This window comes from Mchenga conophoros, linkage group LG22 (genome assembly GCF_057382185.1).
Source record: "Mchenga conophoros isolate Kocher_MC1m ecotype Shallow Benthic linkage group LG22, M_conophoros_male_GT1.1, whole genome shotgun sequence".
NCBI classification, from domain to species: domain Eukaryota; kingdom Metazoa; phylum Chordata; class Actinopteri; order Cichliformes; family Cichlidae; genus Mchenga; species Mchenga conophoros.
In genome coordinates, this window is record NC_140546.1 from 7,696,309 (window position 1) to 7,704,549 (window position 8,241).

The following is an 8,241-nucleotide window of genomic DNA, read 5'->3' on the forward strand; positions in this document are numbered from 1 at the left end:
TCTAGTATGAACGACGGCATCCAAGAGTTTTGCTCTTTAAAATGTCTGAGTTCTCACCCTCCTCTGATGTATCACTTTCATGTAGGACTCATGGCAAATATTAAGTGAATGAAGTTTCATTTATTAAAATTGCACAAGTGGAATTGGATGCTTTTGACTGGAATTCATTGAAACCCCGAAAACGTTATATTTTTTAAAGGACTAACCAAAGTAGATGCAGAAAACAACGATGTGACAAAATCATTAGAAAAATTTAATGATTTTTTTTTAAAAGGAAAAACTGTGAGATATGACAAAAAATTATACCACTGTGGTCTAAAAGAATCTCAGTCAGTAGGATTCAGTTTAAACATGTCCTCAGTTGCCTGATAAAATTATTAAATAATAATAATTAAATAAATAAATATAACATAGAATCCCTCCACTGTTTACTGTTCTATGAATGATTTTATATATAAAATCTGTACAAGTTCTGAATATCATACATTGTGCAAGGAGTTCATTAATAATCCCAGCTCTATGATGTCTGTAATCACAGAGCTTAACAAACTGTGTGAAATAAATTAATTTGGAGGAGAACGTTCTTGAAAAGAAACTCTTAACATTATAAAGTTTATAAATTATAACAGATCCAAAACAAAATGACAAAAGAAGCATAAAAAGAAAAAAGGAACCAGCTTCTCATCATAGACAAATGTCCCAAAAATGTCCTTGTGTTTAAATAATTTAGGATCTACATCTGTGAATGTTGCAATTTCTGAGTGAAAAACACAAAATGACTGATTCTGTTCATCTGGACGAAGCGTTTTCAGTGGGAGAAACGTTTCGTCGCTCATTCAAGTGACTTGTAAACTTATAACCAGAACATTTGCATAATGACTGGAATTAGCACCACTGACTAGCAATGGGCCACGAGGTCAGTTTTATAATTGCTATTAAAGTCATGACCTTTGATCTGTAGTCACGAGTACCATTCACAGAGAGTCGGGGCTGCAATCACAGCTGCACCCTTTGGTCCTTCCTCAGTTCAGAGATGGTTGTCTACTCTTTACTGCTCTCCTGTCAGAACAGAAATATTGAGTCTGTTTAATGCAGTCATTCATTTTTTGCTTCATACTTTTTGGATTTGGAACATTTATTTTACATTTATAGACATTTATATAATAATAAATAATATTTAAAAGTTTTTAGAGATGATATTAAATAGTGTAGTTTGGTGTGCTGTACTTACATTAGGATTTAATTACTTTTGAGTCTGAATCTTCAAGTCACAGTATCAGAAGCTTAAAAAGAAGAATTATATTTTTAGATGAATAACAACATTAGTTATTTCTGTCAAGCTGACGTCAGTGACTCTACAAGTCTTTTTATATTCAGTACACAAATAACATCCAAATATCTTTAAACACATTTTAAAAATACTTACAGTTTGCACGATTAAACCCTGAAAACAGACATCACCACAGTTATTTATTTAGAAATTAATCAGACAATAAGTATTTTACATCATTTAATTAGTAAGTGCTATCTAAATTATTAAATATTCCCAATTTATGATTTTTTTTATATCATAGGAACAGGGCATGAAGTATATTAATTTATTAGAATAATAATATATTAGTAAATATTTCACATGAATATCATTCATAAAGCATAAAAATATATTTTGCTCATTACCATTTTCTCGTAACTTGAAATAGATTCCGATACAGACGGCCAGGAGAAGAACCGCAAGACCTCCGATAACACCACCAACATGAAACCCTGAAGGACCTGAAACCACAATATTTACAATATTTCTCTCACAGACCAGTGAGTAATCAGACTATGTTCATTACATTTACATGACATTAGTCCTTTGATTATTTTAAAAGTATTGCAGGACTTAAACAACCTGATATGTTCTCAGTATAGATCAGTGAACAATGAGTTTTAGGATGAGTTTAGTCAGAATAACTGAATCACAGTTACTGTTTGATTCTCAGCAGATACATCATAATGACTGACCCAGTGAAAACTGTGTTACAACTAGGGATGGGGTTCTGACATAAACGGTAGTAACCAGACCGAAAAGCAGCGCACATTTCGGTGCTTTATTTCGGTGCTTTTTTTTCCTGAGCTGTGATACACTTTAGATTCTAGCCAATCATTTTACGTTTCCGAGGATAGTAGGCGGGCCCAGGTACGTACGTTCTTTTAGAGCAGAGCTACAGATTAAAATGCCCAAGGCGAAGCGGTCAAAGTCTGGCTGTACTTCACAGCAAAAGATGCAAACTCAGCAGCCTGCAACAAGTGCTTTAAGCTGATACTGTGATACTGTCAAAGGAGGTAACCTCAAATCCGATGAAACACCTGGCGACGCATAGCGTTTTTTTTAAAAGCCGAGAAATGCGCCGTATTTGATAGCTTGCTGCGAGACCTCACACCGAGCACATCTACTGCGGGTGTGGTGCCTGTTATCGGACCCGGAGTTAGCAACATCCCCCAAAAACCCGAAGAGGAGAGTCCTGGCCCCTAGCCCTGCCGGTGTAGCAGAAATGATGACGGATGATGATGGCAGCAGCAGCCGTTCTTCTCTGCGTGAGTAGCTTAATGTTGTTCGTGTGTAATTTACGTTGAGTAGGCTAACCACGTTATTACATTAATGCAGTAAGGTGAACTAGCAAACATCATCATAGCTACATGCGGCTGTCTTCTTGTTTGATGGCAGATACTCCCTTCACCCTGGCCAAAAAGGCTAAAATGACCAAAGACAAAGTGGAAAACAGTTAAACATGAGAGGTTTTTGGACAAAGTTTGTGTTTTTTCCATTGTTTAAGCACTGCTTCCAGCCAAGAGCGATACCATATATGCCCCATAGCTGCAGAAAAGGCTAACATTGTTATCTTTTTACAAAAAAACAGCTGAACATGAGAGATTTTTGGACCAATTTTGTGTTCTCCATTCTTTAAGCACTGGTTTGAGCACCGTTTAAGCACCGGCACCATTTCAAAAGTACAGGTTTGGCACCAGTATCGGATAAAACCTAAACGATACCCATCCCTAGTTACAATACTGCATATATTTTTTCATGCTGTGAGAAAACAAGTTATACATAAACATCATGGAAAGTTGATCCTTTATGTAAAATATCAGCATCAGATCTAACCTGTGCACAGTTTAGGATCCTTTGTGAACTTGATGAGAAACATACTGTGAAAATACTAAAATACACAAATGTAAAAAATAAAAATAACATTTTCCCAAAATGCATTGTGAGAATTACAAAATAAAGCTGTGTATATATTATTGGATCTTGACCTTTTGTCCCATTAACTCTGAAATTATTTATTTAAATCAGATTGTAATTAAATGGCTGATTAGTTTTTGTGACCATTTACTGAACCACTGTGGTGATGACAGGTTACAGTGTACATGGAATAACAAAACAGGCCAGAAGAAAGATAAATATATTTTTAAAGATTAATAATCTCCCTTTGAATTCAGTCTTACCTGTATTGGTCTTGATTTTTGTTTTGTCCAGTTTGGTGACGATCTCCTTGTTGACGCCACTGAACTGAAACACACATTCGTGCCTCTCCCAGTCTTCAGGTTTGACTGATGAAAGTTTCAGATCAACACTCATCTGGAAGGTCTCATCATTGTTGGGGAGGATCTCTCCTTTGTGCACACCCTCATGAAGCTCCTCTCCATCTTTCCTCCAGAACATCTCAGCTACATTAGGAAAAAATCCCGTAGCGTGGCAGCTGATGGGAGAGGAGGGAGTCTTCTGGAGGAGAGACACTGAGGGAGGAACTAAAGAGTAAAGAGGTTTTTAGTTTATGTCTTATTAACTGTACTTTTATATTACTGTTTCTGTTGTCATAGGGAAAAAGACAAGGAACACCCCAGATATGATGGATAGATAGGCTGCCAGAAGCCAAGTGTGTCCACAAAGTTCATACTAGAAAGTGTAATGTTCAGACAAGTTGTTTATTTAGGCTGATAAGAGCCTAAGAAGGGAAAAAAAGAAAGAGTACTAAGAATACAACGAGGACACCAAAAATTAGTAAGGAATAAAGAGTTCCCAGAAACAGTACAAGACGATAAACAATAAACACAACAGAAACTGGAACTAAACTCAGGGTAGAAAACATGAAGGAAACACACAAAGATGAAAACTTTAAAAAAAAGCCGACTAAGAATCAAACTGAAGACATTTAATAATAAACAGAATTTGAAAGACCTTCTGGGTCAAAGACCCAGGACCATGACAGTTTATCCAACATAAGCTGCTCTGCAACCCTGGAGCCGATCCTAGCTGTCAATGTGTAAGAGGTGGACAGCTCACCAGTGTATCACGAGAGTGCAGAGTAATAAGGAAGAGATGGAAACTGAAAATAAAAGCATGAAATGAAACTAAGAATCTTAATAGAAAGGACTAAGATGATGTTAGTAGAAAAACAAAGAAAAACAAGCCATGAATGTAAAAAAACAAAACAGTGGTAAATATATAGTGAAGAGAGGTGATGAGAAAAATTAGAAAACTTTTTTTTAAAATTATTATGGACACCGACATTGAGTCATATGAATATTGTGTCCATTGCTCTAAATCTGGTGATTTTACCTGTTTTCATCAGAGATTTCCTCCCAGAGTTCACAAAGTTCTTCAGTTTGTCAACACACTCCTGTGTGAGGAAGTACTTCTTGTATAATATGCGAGTTTTGTCTCTGTCCCAGTTATGTTTGGTTATAACAGCCTGAGGTGCTGAAGCAATATGTCTCTGTCTTCAGGTCAAATGCAACATAATCTTTTCCATCATAACCAAGTATCTCAAATCCAGTCACCTCTTCTGTGTCTTCGTTCCACTCACAGCCGTACATCCACTGCAAAATGTGAACACCTGAAAGATAAAGAACTGTAGTAAATGAGAGATATTCTATCTTTAGATGCTGTTCAGCAGACAGCAACCCTCAAACTGTTGTAAAGAAGCAGTCCTTTTTATTCAATGTTAAGAGAGCCTCAGTGTTTTTAATATAGACAAAAAAGCACTGAGCTACCCTATGTAGGGAATAATCAAAGACACACAACAAAACACATCCTTTTTATGAAGTCAGCACATCAAATCAGTGTTTCTGGAGCTGCTATTTAGTCCACAAGACACTCAAAACACCTCTGAGAGAGCATGTTCTTGGCAACTGGACACTCTAACGTTTGCTTTAATTGTTTTGATGCATACTCAATCAGCCAGGTGATGAAATTATTTCAGTGTTTTCCGTGGAAGAAACATTTCTTCCAGATGAACAGAATTAACTTTTTAGGGCTTGCTTTAATTAACTGTGTATAAAGATTCACTGTGGTCTGGGTCAAAGGAACCCAGCAGCAAACCTTTTTCTTTCCCATCATTATCTTAGCTGCATTCCTACAGCCACAACAACCAATTTTAGGGTTTTGCCACCTGCTAAATCCCATTTGAACCCAGTCTCTACTCTTTTTCCTGCTTGGAGGCAAAGTCATCCTCTACAATGTAAGAACAGAAAATAGAGATATTTTTAAATTTTTCTTCTTTTTCTCTGCTCATTTTTTACTTGACTCATTCAAGCTAAGTGCATTTATTAGAATTAAAATTTAAACTAAAGTTTGTTTCTCATTTATTAATATTATTTTATTATTACATTAATATAACACAATGTTCAGGTAGCTTTGCACAAAAATAGAAATGTTCTCCAAAGACCTGCTTTTTTACTTTCTTACTTTAAGTACATTTCACAGTCTGTACGTTTTTACTTTTACTGGAGTATTTTTAACACTCGTATCTGTACTTCTACTTAAGTACTGAATGTCTGTACTTTTGCCACCTCTGCCACAGAGACCCTTAACTCTCATCACCTTTGTGTTAACATTATAATATCAAAATTTAGCTGAATTTTCAAATTCATGCTATGGCTGCACCAGTGAAAATTCACAACAAACCCATCAATCATAGAACATAGAACATGCCCTGAAAGCACACTTGGGTTACACAGGTGGACAATGATCTAAAACATACCAGTAAGTCTGCCACTGAATGGCTAAAACAAAACAAAAAAAATAACTAAAGGAAGGTTTTAGAGTGGTCTAATCAAAGTTTGGACTTAAAGCTGACTGAGATGCTTAAAGAGGTCATTTGTGCTTAAAACCCCTCCAATGTGACTGAGCAACAAACAAATGATTGATTCCAGTCGTTGCTGCCATTTAGGGATGGGAATCAAGAACACTGGTTCCCAGTAATCCAATTTGGATTTGTTGGTCAGCTTGCCTATTGATCATGCCTGTTGATTTCATTTGCACTTGTGCTACAATCAGCTGATTTCAGTGTGTAGGAGGAAGAAAATGGCAGCCTGCAGAATGGATATGGACAATCTCTTTTCTTTTTTCTTTTGCACAAAAGGACGTGTGCGATGGTAAAGTGCAAACTGCCTCCAGGACAGAAACAACTGCATTATGCTGCTAACACAATTTCAGCTCTTTGCAAGCATCTGCATGGACACCATGCTAATGCTAAGCTAGCCAGACAGCATGCTAACGCTAAGCTGTCCAAGATGTTAAAGCTGAATGCAGAACTCAGTCAGACCCTGAACTTCAACAGTTAACAAACTGGTGAGCAGTCAGACTGCAGCCCCGTTTTCTACCTGTTCATCTTTAGCAGAATCACCGTGACGATCACTTTGAAGTCGCTGTGTGCTGGTTTTCATCTTTGCTTTGTGTTCATGCCCAAATTACTAAGACAAAGATCACATGTGTGTTGTCATTAGGTAGTGATTTGTGTTGGTGTGTGACTGTAACCTATGGGTTTATACTATTAACTGATTATTATATGACAGCATGTTTCAGAACATTTTACAGAGTAACACGAATGGACTGTAACAAGTAGTATAACAAATTACTTCTGTGAGTAATTAAATAATGTACTGCATTACTGTGTAATATGTGTAATACATTACTTTTTAAATAATGACCACAACTCTGATCACAACAAATAGGTCAAATACCTCGAACATGCACAAACAGTTCACCACACAGCCTGCAATGAATTTGTATGACTGGAATATCTTTGAGAACCCAATGAGAATCGATAAGGAACTGAACTGATAAGTGATATCAATGATAAAATCAGAATCACTACATTCTCATCAAATCCCCTCCTTCCTGCCAAGGATTGCACAACCAGTTATCCAGTTTAGGAGACAATGACTTTTTCAGGGTCGTAGCTTTTTTCCCTTTAATATATGAAATCATCATTAAAGCTGGAGTTGTATTTGCTCGGCTTATCTTTGTTTAATATTAAAATTTGCTTGATGATGTGAAACATGTAAGTGTGAAGAATATGCAAAAACAAAAAAATCAGGAAGTGTGGATTGTGTACACACACAAACACACACACATATGCACACACATCAGCACTACATAACATTATATCTTCCTAAGAATCAGCCTGTCCATTTATGTCCTCTCCAATGGACATTTGTTTTTGATCTATATTGTTTTACTTATTTGAGCTGCCCCACTAAGCCCTGATCCTCTTAATAGAGGACATCATGTGCTTTCCATTGATATCTCATGTGTTTAAGTGGCCTCATTTAGCTCCAAAAGGGAAAGGAAATCACCAAAAAAGTTATTTTATCTCAGGAGGATCTTTAGGTTTCAGTGTTTTTTACTCACCGCTAGTCTGATTCAAACGCTCCATTAGCCAGACGACGTGTGCTTTGATCGCTTGCTCATTGTGAATGTTCCTCTGTCTCTCTCTTTCCCAATATTCAGGATCTACAGTTTTCTCAATCCACTCAGTCTTGGGTACCATCTTCTTCAAGCTGCTCTTATAATGCACAAACTCTTGACCATTTACAAATATGACTTCAGTTAACTCAGGAGATTCATTCCAACCAGTGGCTGCAGTCTCAATGTATGTCATAGTGTGTCGCTCTGAAACAAACAAACAAAAGCAAGTTGCCTTCAAGTTAAATTTGTACTTAAATATTTCTGACTAATAATTACCATTCAGCTGGTAAAAATGCAACAAGATAAATTCAAACACTCTGAGAAACATTTCAGACAACACACATATTCTTTTGTTGTTAAAGTGGATATAAAACTGCACATATAAAGGCTAATTTTCATCACGGAGTTCTTAAAAACTGACATAGATGTAACTGTCTGTGGAGCTGGATTTAAGCAATAAGCGCTTAAAGTTAAACTTTTTGGATCATGTTTAGCTGTATCTT

The 8,241-nt window shown here is 36.4% G+C and overlaps 1 pseudogene across 1 annotated transcript; it reads right to left on the bottom strand.

Annotated features, from left to right (window-relative positions):
• Positions 1 to 938: 938 nt before the first annotated feature.
• Positions 939 to 7,820, bottom strand: LOC146548720 (class I histocompatibility antigen, F10 alpha chain-like; annotated as a pseudogene). Its single transcript, XR_014890492.1, has 7 exons — positions 7,682 to 7,820; positions 4,607 to 4,883; positions 3,493 to 3,795; positions 1,678 to 1,773; positions 1,427 to 1,444; positions 1,232 to 1,283; positions 939 to 1,059 (listed from the first exon to the last, which is right to left on the bottom strand). The product of XR_014890492.1 is annotated as a class I histocompatibility antigen, F10 alpha chain-like (transcript).
• Positions 7,821 to 8,241: the final 421 nt, after the last annotated feature.